The sequence below is a fragment of the Salmo salar genome, chromosome 24, assembly GCF_965601325.2.
Source record: "Salmo salar chromosome 24, fSalSal1, whole genome shotgun sequence".
Taxonomy (NCBI): Eukaryota; Metazoa; Chordata; class Actinopteri; order Salmoniformes; family Salmonidae; genus Salmo; species Salmo salar.
The window spans coordinates 35,563,485-35,580,849 of record NC_138314.1 but is presented as its reverse complement, the minus strand read 5'-3'; positions in this window follow the sequence as shown (position 1 = coordinate 35,580,849).

Genomic DNA, 17,365 nt, shown 5'->3' with positions numbered 1-17,365 from the left:
AAGCGCCCCCCAAAAAACTGAATTAAAATGATGATTGTGCCCTTATACAATACATTGTCTACCGCATATTACACATGGCAGAAAAACATAAAACAAAACTGATTTAAGATGTCTTTGGTACATAATTGATTTAGAATATAATCTAAAATTAAAAACATTTGATTAATTGACTTTGAGTACGGACTGTATTATTGTGCATACTGGATGGACTGGTTACCTTATGCTATGCTCCAAAATGTATATCCATGAGTCTGGGAGAAAAGTCTATAGCCCTAGGCGATGCTGTTGGTTCATTGATTGTGTAGGGAGGCTTACAGTTAACCTACAATTATAGTGAATTTGTATTTGATTTTTAATAGCCTAATAATAGGGATTTTTGGGGTATTTTAGTAATTCATTGGGTGACATATTACCTTTAGCTATACAGAATATCTCACCACCATGACTTTCTATCTGTTCCTCTCTCTGTCTTTTATTCCTTTCTCGAACGTGCAGACAGGCTGTCAACAGTTAAATGAAATATATACAGTACCAGTCAAAAGTTTGGACACACCTACTCATTCAAGGGCTTTTCTTAATTTTTACTAATTTCTGCATAGTAGAATAATGGTGAAGACATCAAAAACTATGAAATAACACATATGAAATCCTGTAGAAATCTAAAAAGTGTCTATATATATTTTTTTTTATTAAGTCATATATACGTTATTCAACTATTTTCCAATCTAAAAATGTTTAATAAACAAAGGCTTTGATTTCTGGTCAAACAGATGGAAAATGGGTCTTAGAAAACATTTACCAGAAAATCACAGACAGTGTCACCAGCAAAGCACCCCCACATCATCACACCTCCTCCTCCATGCTTCAAGGTGGGAACCACACATGCAGAGATCATTCATTCATCTACTCTGCGTCTCACAAAGAAACGGCGGTTGGAATCTAAAATGTCAAATTTGGATTTATCAGACAAAAGGACAGATTTCCACTGGCCTAATGTTCATTGCTTGTGTTTCTTGGCCCAAGCAAGTCTCTTCTTCTTATTGGTGTCCTTTAAAAGTGGTTTCTTTGTAGCAATTTGACCATGAAGGCCCGATTCACGCAGTGTCCTCTGAACAGTTGACGTTGAGATGTGTCTGTTACTTGAACTCTGTGAAGCATTTATTTGGGCTGCAATTTCTGAGGCTGGTAACTCTAACGAACTTATCCTCTGCAGCAGAGGTAACTGTGGCGGTCCTCATAAGAGCCAGTTTCAGCATAACACTTGATGGTTTTTGCGACTGCACTTGAAGAAACGTTCAAAGTTCTTGAAATTTTCCGGATTGACTGACCTTCATGTCTTAAAGTAATGATGGACTGTCGTTTCTCTTTGCTTATTTGAGCTGTTCTTGCCATAATATGGACTTGGTATTTACCAAATAGGGATATCTTCTGTATACCACCCCTACCTTGTCACAACACAACTGATTGGCTCAAAGAGAGAATGCCAAGTGTGCAAAGTTGTCATCTACTTTGAAGAATCTCAAATATAAAATATATTTTGATTTGTTTAACACTTTTTTTAGTTACTACATGATTCCATATGTGTTACCTCATAGTTTTTATGTCTTCACTATTATTCTATAATGTAGAAAATAGTTAAAAATAAAGAAAAACCCTGGAATGAGTAGGTGTGTCCAAACTTTTGACTGGTACTGTATGTTTCTTTGCAGAAACATGTTACTATTGATATTCCCGAAGAGATTTCTCTAGGTTTCCCAAATTAAGCATTGGGTAGCTGCAAGAACAAGGTTGGAGAGCCCATGGCATACAGAATTTGAGCGGAATATCACCTGTCACGCAGCAAACAGTGGTTGATGCGTGGAGAGAACAACGCCTCTTATATTAAGCACATGCTCCGTTTAAAACCAAAGTACCCTACAAAATGGACTGCTTGGCCTCCAGTCGCTATTTGTAGTGCATACAGATGACATGTATTTTTTCCCCTGTCCCTCTTCTGTCCATTTGACAATGAGACATTCTAAATCAAAACCAATTTTACATATTAGTAAAAACAAGATTAAATTGAGAATAGTCTGATGGGTGAAAATATGATCACTTGATGAGAGAACTGCGTGTGCAGCCTGATGCAAGGAACAGAGCACAAGCTTTTTCTGCTTCTTTCTCAAATCATCAATAGCCTATAGTCACATCATTTAGCCCATATACTGTATGTTTTGATTTCTATGACATTCTAAGGTTTCTATCATTCACAACTAAAGTTGCCAAACAGAACCAACCTTTATCACACTTAAAAACCGTCTGTCATCATAACCAGGTTAAAGCTACGAGAGCACTGACATGTAGAGATGTGTGAATGCATAACTGGGTTGCTGGAGTTTGGTAGGCTGGGCAGGGGGAGGCTGGATCTTGGGGAGGCTGGGGAGGAGGAGGCTGGAATTGGGGGAGGCTGGAGTTGGGGGAGGCTGGGGAGGAGGAGGCTGGAGTTGGGGATGCTGGGGAGGAGGAGGCTGGAGTTAAGGATGCTGGGGAGGAGGAGGCTGGAGTTAGGGATGCTGGGGAGGTGGAGGCTGGAGTTAGGGATGCTGGGGAGGAGGAGGCTGGAGTTGGGGGAGGATGGGGAGGAGAAGGCAGGAGAAGAGGAGGCTGGAGGTATTTCCAAGAACATACACATCTTTACCATTACAGTAATGGCTCTCTCTTTGTTCAAGTCTTTTGAACATGTGTGTATAGAGTAGAAGTAAAAGACTGAGGAATAAAACCTAGAGGAGAGCCTGTGTGTGTGTGTGTGTGTGTGTGTGTGTGTGTGTGTGTGTGTGTGTGTGTGTGTGTGTGTGTGTGTGTGTGTGTGTGTGTGTGTGTGTGTGTGTGTGTGCTGTCTGTTTCATATGGAGTCCTTTACAGTCTTAACAATGCCAACTGCTGGCCTCTTGACTGTCCTGAGGACGAGCGCACTGAACCACCAGACAGACACACACAGGAGGAGCTCCTAATAAGAAACTTTACTGCCCCTAGCAACTGACATGATAACACAATTTTTAACCTCTCAATGGCCTACTCCAGTCCTCCACAGTCCACACCCAGCCATCTCCACCTCTAAGGCCCACACTGATGGAGAAGGGGAGTTAACCACCCTGCTAACCTACTTCAATCAGCCCATAACCAGCTGTGTAGCGAAGGAGGGAAAGACCCTCCCTCCTAAAGCACCAGATGACTGGGCTGTGCCCCCTATGAGAGGGGTGGCCCACTGCCAGACACAAGGTTTAGATACTGGCAGGTGGAGAAGAGGAGGAGAAGCTGGGGAAAGGGGGAGTCTTCTAAATCCCATAATGGACAGGATTAGTGTGTGTGGACAGTGGGCACAATGGGAGCTGTCTGTCTCCTATTATCTTAGTGAGTGCCTGTCTATTTAGCCAATAGAGATTTCTGAGGCATCTCATCCCCCAGCATTAGTTTCCTCCTCTAGAAGTCATACAGTAGTGCACAACTGCCATCTGGTTGAAAGGAGTTATTTTTGTTGCTTGCAAGGCTTTACTATACTACATGTGGACACCCCTTCAAATTAGTGGATTCAGCTATTTCAGCCACACCTGTTGCTGACAGGTGTATAAAATTGAGCACACAGCTATGCAATATCCATATTGGCAGTAGAATGGCCAGTACTGAAGAGCTCAGTGACTTTCAACGTGGCACCGTCATAGGATACCAGCTTTCCAACAAGTTAGTTCATCACATTTCTGCTCTGCTAGAGCTGCCCCGGTCCACTGTAAGCACTGTTATTGTGAAGTGGAAACGTCTAGGAGCAACAACGGCTCAGCCACAAAGTGGAAGGCCACACAAGCTCACAGAATGGGACTGCTGAGTGCTGAAGCGAGTAGCGCGTAAAAATCCCCTGTCCTCGGTTGCAACACTCACCATCGAGTTCCAAACTGCCTCTGGAAGCAACGTCAGCACAAAAACTGTTGGTCGGGAGCTTAATGAAATGGGTTTCCATGGCCAAGCAGCCGCACTGTAATAGTCCTGTGTGTAGCTGGTTTAGAGAGTCAGGCGCAGGACAGCAAATATGAGTATTCAACGTACTTTTACTCAAAATGACAAATGTACAAAGTAACATCACGAGCACACAATAACGGACCAAAAATACAATAAACAATCACTCACAAACACAACATGGGGAACAGAGGGTTAAATAATAAACAAGTAATTGGTTGAGTGAAGCCAGGTGTGTAAGACAAAGACAGAACAAATGGAAAATGAAAAATGGATCAGCGGCGGCTAGAAAGCCGGTGACGTCGACCGCCGAACGCTGCCCGAACAAGGAGATGTACCGACTACGGCGGAAGTCATGACACGCACACAAGCCTAAGATCACCATGCGCAATGCCAAGCGTCAGCTGGAGTAGTGTAAAGCTCGACACCATTGGACTCTCAGGCAGTGGTAACGTGTTCTCTGGAGTGATGAATCACGCTTCACCATCTGGCAGTCCGACAGAAGAATCTGGGTTTGGCGGATGCCAGGAGAACGCTTCCTACCCCAATGCATAGTGTCAACTGTAAAGTATGGTTGAGGAGGAATAATGGTCTGGGGCTGTTTTTCATGGTACAGGCCCCTTAGTTCCAGTGAAGGGAAATCTTAACGCTACAGCATACAATGCAATTCTAGATGATACTGGGCTTCCAACTTTGTGGCACAAATTTGGGGAAGGCCCTTTCTTGTTTCAGCATGAGAATACCCCTGTGCACAAAGCGAGGTCCATATAGAAATGGTTTGTCGAGATTGGTGTGGGACAACTTGTCTGGTCTGTATAAAGCCCTGAACACAACCCCATCGAACACCGTTGGGATGAATTGGAATGCCAACTGCTAGCCAGACCTAATCATCCAACACCAGTGCGCGACCTCACTAATGCTCTTGTGGAAGAATGGAAGCAAGTCCCCGCAGCAATGTTCCAACATCTAGTGGAAAGCCTTCCCAGAAAAGTGAAAGCTGTTATAGCAGCAAAGGGAGGACCAACTCCTTATTAATGCCCATGATTTTGTAATGAGATGTTTGACGAGTGTAGCTGGTTGAATTACAGTAAAGATGACCCCCCCATGAAAAAGACTTAAACATCAGCACTTCATTAGATGCTACACTGTACTGTACCTTTTTTGAAACGGCTGACATTTGGTGTTGGTATTTGGTATTTTGTATTTTATTAGGATTCCCATTAGCTGTTGCAAAAGCAGCATTTGTTCTTGGTGTTTAATAATTGTGTAGTATTACTGCTGATTAGTGCTGATTCCTCTCCAAAACAGTCCAAACTATTGCTCAGAGCACTCACAGCGCAAACTGCTGACTTTCTGAGAGGCTAAAAAGAGAAGCTCGGGCTGACCTGGCTGGGCTGATTGAAATCACTCAGCTAGAGACAGAGCATTCATTCCCTCAGTCTGTCTGACACAGTCTTGGTTATCACTACTGCTGCTTTCCTCTTTGCTGCCTGCACCGGACACCCACCTGACATCCACACAACGTCTCCTCTGCATAAATAATAGCCAGGGAGGTAGTGTTACTGATGGGGGGGGGGAACAGACCAACAACATAAAAAATAGTGAGATTGAAGAGAGCAAAAGTGAGAGAGAATGAAGGTAGAGTGTGGGGACAGAGTGACAAAGTGATGCATGACATTGGGATATTTTCATGTAAAAGGACCCATGAACACCAACACATAAAAGGACCCATGAACACCAACATGTAAAAGGACCCATGAACACCAACATGTAAAAGGACCCATGAACACCAACATGTAAAGGACACATAAACACCAACATGTAAAAGGACCCATGAACACCAACATGTAAAAGGACCCATGAACACCAACATGTAAAAGGACCCATGAACACCAACATGTAAAAGGACCCATGAACACCAACATGTAAAAGGACCCATGAACACCAACATGTAAAAGGACCCATGAACACCAACATGTAAAAGGACCCATGAACACCAACATGTAAAAGGACCAATGAACACCAACATGTAAAAGGACCCATGAACACCAACATGTAAAAGGACCCATGAACACCAACATGTAAAAGGACCCATGAACACCAACATGTAAAAGGACCCATAAACACCAACATGTAAAAGGACCCATGAACACCAACATGTAAAAGGACCCATGAACACCAACATGTAAAAGGACCCATGAACACCAACATGTAAAAGGACCCATGAACACCAACATGTAAAAGGACCCATGAACACCAACATGTAAAGGACACATAAACACCAACATGTAAAAGGACCCATGAACACCAACATGTAAAAGGACCCATGAACACCAACATGTAAAAGGACCCATGAACACCAACATGTAAAAGGACCCATGAACACCAACATGTAAAAGGACCCATGAACACCAACATGTAAAAGGACCCATGAACACCAACATGTAAAAGGACCCATGAACACCAACATGTAAAAGGACCCATGAACACCAACATATAAAAGGACCCATGAACACCAACATGTAAAAGGACCCATGAACACCAACATGTAAAGGACACATAAACACCAACATGTAAAAGGACCCATGAACACCAACATGTAAAAGGACCCATGAACACCAACATGTAAAGGACCCATGAACACCAACATGTAAAAGGACCCATGAACACCAACATGTAAAGGACACATAAACACCAACATGTAAAAGGACCCATGAACACCAACATGTAAAAGGACCCATGAACACCAACATGTAAAAGGACCCATGAACACCAACATGTAAAAGTAACCATGAACACCAACATGTAAAAGGACCCATGAACACCAACATGTAAAAGGACCCATGAACACCAACATGTAAAAGGACCCATGAACACCAACATGTAAAAGTAACCATGAACACCAACACATAAAAGGACCCATGAACACCAACATGTAAAAGGACACATAAACACCAACATGTAAAGGACACATAAACACCAACATGTAAAAGGACCCATGAACACCAACATGTAAAATGACCCATGAACACCAACACATAAAAGGACTCATGAACACCAACATGTAAAAGGACCCATGATCACCAACATGTAAAAGGACCCATGAACACCAACATGTAAAAGGACCCATGAACACCAACATGTAAAAGGACCCATGAGCACCAACATGTAAAAGGACCCATGAACACAAACATGTAAAATGACCCATGAACACCAACACATAAAAGGACTCATGAACACCAACATGTAAAGGACACATAAACACCAACATGTAAAAGTAACCATGAACACCAACACATAAAAGGACCCATGAACACCAACATGTAAAAGGACCCATGAACACCAACATGTAAAAGGACCCATAAACACCAACATGTAAAATTAACCATGAACACCAACATGTAAAAGGACCCATGAACACCAACATGTAAAAGGACCCATGAACACCAACATGTAAAAGGACCCATGAACACCAACATGTAAAGGACCCATAAACACCAACATGTAAAATTAACCATGAACACCAACACGTAAAAGGACCCATGAACACCAACATGTAAAAGGACCCATGAACACCAACATGTAAAAGGACCCATGAACACCAACATGTAAAAGGACCCATAAACACCAACATGTAAAAGGACCCATGAACACCAACATGTAAAAGGACCCATGAACACCAACATGTAAAAGGACCCATGAACACCAACATATAAAAGGACCCATGAGCACCAACATGTGAAGTTCATAGGAGTATTTCAAATGTGGTGTCAGGGAAACTTAAATCAGTTTTACCAAATTTCTATCAGATGTTAAATGTGCAAAAAGAGGGAAAAGAACTCTGGACCACCTATACTCGACACACAGAGACGCATACAAAGCTCTCCCTCACCCTCCATTTGGCAAATCTGACCATAATTCCATCCTCCTGATTCCTGCTTACAAGCAAAAATTAAAGCAGGAAGCACCAGTGACTAGATAAATAAAAAAGGGGCCAGATGAAGCAGATGCTAAGCTACAGGACAGTTTGGCTAGCACAGACTGGAATATGTTCCAGGACTCCTCCAATGGCATTGAGGAGTACACCACATCTGTCATTGGCTTCATCAATAAGTGCATCAATGACGTCGTCCCCACAGTGACTGTACATACATACCCTAACCAGAAGCCATGGATTACAGGCAGCATCCGCACTGAGCTAAAGGCTAAAGCTGCCACTTTTAAGGAGCGGGACTCTAACCCAGAAGCTTATAAGCAATCCCGCTATGCCCTCTGACCATCAAACAGGCAAAGAGTCAATACAGGACTAAGATCGAGTCGTACTACACCGGCTCGGACGCTTGTCGGATGTGGCAGGGCTTGCAAACCATCACAGACTACAAAGGGAAGCACAGCCGAGAGCTGCCCAGTGACACGAGCTTACCAGATGAGCTAAACTACTTCTATGCTCGCTTCGAGGCAAATAACACTGAAACATGCATGAGAGCACCAGCTGTACCGGAAGACTGTGTGATCACGCTCCCGCAGCCGATGTGAGAAAGACCTTTAGACAGGTCAACAATCACAAGGCCGCATGGCCAGAGGGATTACCAGGATGTGTACTGTGAGCATGCGCTGACCAACTAGCAAGCTTCTTCACTGACATTTTCAAACTCTCCTTGTCCGAGTCTGTAATACCAACATGTAATAAGCAGACCACCATAGCCCCTGTGCCCAAGAACACTAAAGTAACCTGCCTAAATGACTACCGGCCCGTAGCACTCACGTCTGTAGCCTTGAAGTGCTTTGAAAGGCTGGTCATGGCTCACATCAACACCATCATCCCAGAAACCCTAGACCGACTCCAATTTGCATACCGCCCCAACAGATCCACAGATGATGCAATCTCTATTGCACTCCACACTGCCCTTTCCCACCTGGACAAAAGGAACACCTATGTGAGAACGCTATTCATTAACTACAGCTCAACGTTAGTGAGCTGCTCAGCGTTAGTGAGTTAGTAACACCACAGTACCCTCAAATGCTCATCAATAAGCTAAGGACCCTGGGACTAAACACCTCTGCAACTGGATCCTGGACTTCCTGATGGGCCGGCCCCAGGTGGTAAGGGTAGGTAACAACACATCCGCCACGCTGATCCTCAACGCAGGGGCCCCTCAGGGGTGCGTGCTCAGCCCCCTCCTGTACTCCCTGTTCCCTCATGACTGCATGGCCAGGCACGACTCCAACAACATCATTCAATTTGCCGATGACACAACAGTGGTAGGCCTGATCAACGACAACAACGAGATGGCCTATAGGGTGGAGGTCAGAGACCTGGCCGTGTGGTGCCAGGACAACAACCTCTCCCTCAACGTAATCAAGACAAAGGAGATGATTGTGGATTACAGGAAAAAGAGGACCGAGCACGCCCCCATTCTCATGGACGGGGCTGCAGTGGAGCAGGTTGAGAGCTTCAAGTTCCTTGGTGTCCACATCACCAACAAACTAACATGGTCCAAACACACCAAGACAGTCGTGAAGAGGACACGACAAAGCCTATTCCCCCTCAGGACACTGAAAAGATTTGGCATGGGTCCTCAGATCCTCTAAAGGTTCTACAGCTGCACCATCAAGATCATCCTGACTGGTTGTATCACTGCCTGGTATGGCAACTGCAGAGTCAAAAAGAGAGTGGTGACGCAAACAGACACGCAAACAGACATGCAGAGACAGACACACAGAGACAGACACACAGACACATAGAGACAGACACACAGAGACAGACACGCAGAGACAGACACGCAGACACATATACACAGAGACAGACATGCAGAGACAGACAGGCAGAGACAGGCAGGCAGAGACAGACACGCAGAGACACACACAGACACATACACACAGAGACAGACACACAGAGACAGACACACAGAGACAGACACACAGAGACAGACACGCAGAGACAGACACGCGGAGACAGACACGCGGAGACAGACACGCGGAGACAGACACGCAGAGACAGACACGCAGAGACAGACACACAGAGACAGACACACAGAGACGCAGAGACAGACACGCAGAGACAGACACGCAGAGACAGACACGCAGAGACAGACACACAGAGGCAGACACGCAGAGACAGACACGCAGAGACAGACAGGCAGAGACAGACACGCAGAGACAGACAGGCAGAGACAGAAACGCAGAGACAGACAGGCAGAGACAGACACACAGAGGCATACACACAGAGGCATACACGCAGAGGCAGACACGCAGAGACAGACACGCAGAGACAGACACGCAGAGACAGACACGCAGAGACAGACAGGCAGAGACAGACACGCAGAGACAGACAGGCAGAGACAGAAACACAGAGACAGACAGGCAGAGACAGACACGCAGAGACAGACACGCAGAGACAGACACGCAGAGACAGACACGCAGAGACAGACACGCAGAGACAGACAGGCAGAGACAGACAGGCAGAGACAGACACACAGAGGCATACACACAGAGGCATACACACAGAGGCATACACACAGAGGCATACACACAGAGGCATACACACAGAGACAGACACACAGAGGCATACAAACAGAGGCATACAAACAGAGGCATACACACAGAGGCATACACACAGAGACATACACACAGAGGCAGACACACAGAGGCAGACACACAGAGGCAGACACACAGAGACAGACACACAGATACAGACACACAGAGACATACACACAGAGGCATACAAACAGAGACATACACACAGAGGCATATACACAGAGACATACACACAGAGGCATATACACAGAGGCAGACACACAGAGGCATACAAACAGAGACATACACACAGAGACAGACACACAGAGACAGACACACAGAGACAGACACACAGAGGCATACAAACACAGAGGCATACAAACAGAGACAGACACACAGAGACAGACACACAGAGGCATACAAACAGAGACATACACACAGAGACAGACACGCAGAGACAGAGAGAGGGAGAGAGACAGGGTACAGAGTGACAGAGCAGTGTCTGTGTTCCTGTCTGTCCGTCACCACTAGGCTTAGCTCTGGGAGGATTAGAGAGGTCGCTTGAGAGAGTCAACGTAGGCAGTGTGCCCAGCCCCAGACTACTGTCACATGCTCCACAGCTCAGTACAGTACAGAACAGAACAGTACAGAGCAGGAAGGAACCATCCCTCCAGGGTTAGAGCTGCCCAACCACAACTACCCCCAAGTTTATTTTATAAAGCCAATTACATCAGCAGTTGTCACGGCCTGGAGTATTATCATTTATTATGACGATGGTTGCTGTCATCATAATTTATCATGATTTATGTTCATTAATCATGACACTGCGAGGTAACGACTCGTGAGGACTCGTGAGGATGTCTGACCAACATATCACGGCCCTGCATTACCAGGTGTGAGGCAATAAAAGAGAGAGAAAGAGAGAGTAGGAAAGTGAGACAGAGAGAAAAAGAGAGAGAAGGAAAGTGAGACAGAGAGAAAAGGAGAGAGAAGGAGAGAAAGAGAGATAGAAAACGAGAGAGAAGAAGAGTGAGACAGGGAGAGAGAAAAAGAGAGAGGAGAGTGAGACAGAGAGAAAGAGAGAGAAGGAGAGTGAGACAGGGAGAGAGAAAAAGAGAGAGGAGAGAGAGACAGAAAGAAAGAGAAAGTGCGAGGAGAGTGAGAAAGAGAGAGAAAGAGAGAGAAGGAGAGTGAGACAGAGAGAGAGAGAAAGGAGAGAGAGAGAGAAAGAGAGAAGGAGAGTGGGACAGAGAGAGAGATAAAGAGAGGGAAGGAGAGAGAGAAAGAGAGAGAAGGAAAGAGAGAAAGAGTCAGAGAATCAGGTCAGAAAACAAACAGAGCAGCCTACCTAAAAACCCACAAATGAAGGACTGAATTAGAATGTGAAATGAGTTGTGATTACCAAACTCACTGTAAGGGACTGAAAGCTCGGGGGAGCTGTCATTGTCAACGCAACACAGAACATGAATGAATAAGCAGGCATCATCCAGCTCCTAGCCGCCACAACAATCCACATTTGCATAGAGAGAAGCCACAGGTGTCTGCTTTACATCGCTGAGGTCTTCACCCCAAATAAAAGTCATGATACTTAATAATAATACTCCATAATACTCCACACTACTCCATAGTAATACTCCACACTACTCCACACCACTCAATAATAATACTCCATAATATTCCATAATAATGCTCCATAATACTCCATAATACTCCACACAACTAATAATACATGCTACTCCATAATAATACACGCTACTCCATAATAGTACTCCACACTACTCCATAATAATACTCCACACTACTCCATAATAATACTCCATAATACTCAATGCTGCCCCATAATACTCCACACTACCCCATAATAATACTTCACACTGCTCCATAATAATACCCCATAATAATACTCCATAATAATACTCCACACTACTCCATAGTACTCCACACTACTTCACACTGCTCCATAGTAATTTTCCATAGTACTCCGTAATAATACTCCACACTACTCCGTAATACTCTGCACTACTCCATAATACTTGATAATAATACGTCATAACACTCCATAATACTCCAAACTACCCCAAAATAATAATCCATAATACTCCACACTACTCCATAATAATACTCCACACTACTACATAATAATACTCCACACTACTCCATAATAATACTCCACACTACTCCATAATAATACTCCACACCACTCCATAATAATACTCCACACTTCCCCATAATAATACTCCATAATACTCCACACTACTCCATACTACTCCATAACACTTAATAATAACACCCCATGCGACGCCATAATAATACTCCAAACCACCCCATAATAATACTCCACAATACTCCACACTACTCCATGGTAATACTCCACAATACTCCATAATGATACTCCACGCTACTCCGTAATAATACTCCCCGTTACTCCATAATAATACTCCACCCTGCTCCATAATACTACTTCACCCTACTCCATAATACTCCACCCTACTCCATAATACTCTGCACTACTCCATAATAATATTCCACGCTACTCCGTAATAATACTCCACACAGCTACATAATAATACTCCAAACTACTCCATAATAATACTCCATACTGCTCCATAATAATACTCCATGCTACTCCATACAAATGCTCCATACTGCTCCATAATACTACTTCCTACTACTCCATAATAATACTCCATGCTGCTCCATAAGAATACTTCACACTGCTCCATAGTAATACTCCACACTACTCAATAATAATACTCAATACTACCGCATAATAATACTCCATACTACTCCGTAATAATACTCCACACTGCTCCATAATAATACTCCATACTATCCCATAATAATACTCCACACCACGCCATAATACTACTCCATAATAATACTCTGTAATACTCCATAATAACCCATGCTACTCCATAATACTCCACACTACCCCATAATAATACTCTAAACAATCACTACCGCGTACATACATGTAGCTAATCAATCACTAGCATGTACATACATGTAGCTTATCAATCACTAGAGCGCACATGCATGTAGCCAATCGATCACTACCGCGTGAATACAATTGAAGTCGGAAGTTTACATACACCTTAGCCAAATACATTTAAACTCAGTTTTTCACAATTCCTGACATTTAATCCTAGTAAAAATTCCCTGTCTTAGTTAGGATGACCACTTTATTTTAAGAATGTGAAATGTTAGAATAATAGTAGAGAGAAAGGTTTATTTCAACTTTTATTTTAATCATCACATTCCTAGTGGGTCAGAAGTTTACATACACTCAATTAGTATTTGCTAGCATTGCCTTTAAATTGTTTAACTTGGGTCAAATTTTTCAGGTAGCCTTCCACAAGCTTTCCACAATAAATTCGGTGAATTTTGGTCCATTCCTCCTGACAGAGCTGGTGTAACTGAATGAAGTTTGTAGGCCTCCTTGCTCATGTTTTTTCAGTTCTGCCCACACATTTTCTATAGGATTGAGGTCAGGGCTTTGTGATGGCCACTCCAAGCCATTTTGCCACAACTTTGGAAGTATGCTTGGGGTCATTGTCCATTTGGAAGACCCATTTGCGACCAAGCTTTAACTTCCTGACTGATGACTTGAGATGTTGCTTCAATACATCCACATAATGTTTCTGCCTCATGATTCCATCTATTTTGTGAAGTGCACCAGTCCCTCCTGCAGCAAAGCACCCCCAGAACATGATGCTGTCTCTAGGAGACAGAATGCGTCTCCTTCCTGAGCGGTATGACGGCTGCGTGGTCCCATGGTGTTTATACTTGCGTACTATTGTTTGTACAGATGAACGTGGTACCTTCAGGTGTTTGGAAAATGCTCCCAAGGATGAACAAGACTTGTGGAGGTCTACAATTGTTTTCTGAGGTCTTGGCTGATTTCTTTTGATTTCCCCATGATGTCAAGCAAAGAGGCACTGTGTTTGAAGGTAGGCCTTGAAATTCATCCACAGGTACACCTCCAATTGACTCAAATGATGTCAATTAGCCTATCAGAGCCTTCTAAAGCCATGACATATTTTTCTGGAATTTTCCAAGCTGTTTAAAGGCACAGTCAACTTAGTGTATGTAAACTTCTGACCCACTGGAATTGTGATGCAGTGAATTATAAGTGAAATAATTTGTCTGTAAACAATTGTTGGAAAAATTACTTGTGTCATGCACAAAGTAGATGTGCTAACCGACTTGCCAAAACTATAGTTTGTTAACAAGAAATGTGGAGTGGTTAAAAAATTTGTTTTAATGACTCCAACCTAAGTGTATGTAAACTTCCGACTTCAACTGTACATGTAGCTAATCAATCAGTCAACTACCATCCCTCCTAAAGCAGCCTCCTACACACCCACCTCATGCTATCTCCTCCAGTCTAACCAGCTCTGTATTCCTCTCATTCTGATCACGTACTGTATAGTACATCTCAGAACCTGGGTGGTGGAGCTTGGGCTAACGTTAGCCTTAATGCTCCCCCCCCCCCCCCCCCACCTGCCTATCCAGATGCTGGAAATGTTCTCCCTCCATCCCACCTCTCTGTCCCACTGAGCCACTGTCATGTTCCATCTAACCATGAGGAGGAGAGGTCTGTCTGTCTGTCTGTTCTCTGTACCCATCTATCATCTCAAATATTCAACATTCATCTCTCTCTCTCTCTCTCTCTCTCTCTCTCTCTCTCTCGACCTTTACCTCTACCTCTCTATGTCTCTCTCTACCTCTCTTTCTACCTCTCCCTCCCATCTCTACTGCTCTCTACCTCTCCCTCCCATCTCTCTACCTCTCTCTACCTCTTCCTCCTATATCTACCTCTCTCTACCTCTCCCTCTCATCTCTCTACCTCCCATCAATACCTCTGACAATCTCTCTCTCTCCCTCCGGTCTTTACCTTACTCTACCTTGCTCCCTCTCATCTCTACATCTCTCTACCTCCCTACCCCTCTCTCCCTCTCCCTCCCATCTCTACTGCTCTCTACCTCTCCCTCCCATCTCTCTACCTCTCTCTACCTCTTCCTCCTATATCTACCTCTCTCTACCTCTCCCTCTCATCTCTCTACCTCCCATCAATACCTCTGACAATCTCTCTCTCTCCCTCCGGTCTTTACCTTACTCTACCTTGCTCCCTCTCATCTCTACATCTCTCTACCTCCCTACCCCTCTCTCCCTCTCCCTCCCATCTCTATCTCTATCTACCTACCTACCCCTCGCTCCCTCTCCCTCCCATCTCTACCTCCCTACACCTCACTCCCTCTTCACTCCCAACTCTACCACCCTACCCCTCCCTAGCCATCTCTACCTCTCTCTACCTCCCTACCCCTCGTTCCCTCTCCCATCTCTACCTCCCTACCCCTCTCTACCTCCCTATCTGTCTCCCTCTCCACTCCCCTCTCACCCCCTCTCTCCCTCTACACTCCACTCCCCACCCCACTCTCCCACTCCCCTCTCCCCATCCCTACCCCTCTCTCCCTCTCCACCTCCCTACCCCCTCTCCACCTCCCATCTCTTTCCCTCCCTACCCCTCTCTCATCTCTCCCTACCTATCTCTCCCTGTCCACTCCCATCTCTCCCCCTCCCTACCACCTCTCTCCCTCTCCACTCCCCTGTCATGCGAGCCTCAGCACCCTCAAGTTCCACATGATTGGAAACTGGTTACGACTCGCCGATCATCCTACATCATTTATTAACACACACACACACACACACACACACACACACACACACACACACACACACACACACACACACACACACACACACACACACACACACACACACACACACACACACACACACACACACACACACACACACACACACACACACAAGCATCTATCTACCATTGGAGAGCGGGTTTACAGTGCAAAAATACCAACATAGTCTTTTTACACTGAGCACTGAAAGCATGACAAAGGCAAGGTAGATACTAATGCTTGTGGAAATATACAAACCCACACGGTCCTTCTTCTCTGCTACTCTCCGTACTTAAAGAGACATTTAGCTGATCCAGGAAATGTATATTCCTTTAACACATCTGAAATCCACTGGGTTACAATCTTGGGCTGTGACGATACCAGTATGGCAATATTTTTTCCGTGGCAAAATTGAAAACACAGAGAAGACCATACTCTTTGGTCTTTTAAAAACTTGCTGGATGTAAAATATTGTGTGCTATAGTTTGTAAAATAAATATATGTGATTCTGGATGACAACATCATTTTTTAAAATTTAACCTTTGTTTAACTAGAACAGACAACTAGAACAGCCCACTAGAAGAGTCCACTAGAACAGCCCACTAGAACAGCCCACTAGAACAGCCCACTAGAAGAGCCCACTAGAACACCACACTAGAACAGCCCACTAGAACAGCCCACTAGAAGAGTCCACTAGAACAGCACACTAGAACAGCACACTAGAACAGCCCACTAGAACACCACACTAGAACAGCCCACTAGAACAGCCCACTAGAAGAGTCCACTAGAACAGCACACTAGAACAGCCCACTAGAACAGCCCACTAGAACAGCCCACTAGAAGAGCCCACTAGAAGAGCCCACTAGAACAGCCCACTAGAAAAGTACAGCATCAGCCACAAGTGTGTGAATAATCTCCAATATAATACAGTAGCACATAAAACAATGACCATTAGCGTGTGTGTGTGTACCTACAGTCAGGCTTCGTCCCACGGAGGAGAGAGACAGTGCTAACATCCAGACTCAGAGCCAGCTCCACACTACAGCTGCTACCACTGGCTTCCTGTCCTATATGAGACACACACAGCGTAGCAACGGGCAATCAGCTGTGAGGGAGGTGAAGGAGGTTCTCTCAAATACCCCACATATCCACTCCCATCTCTG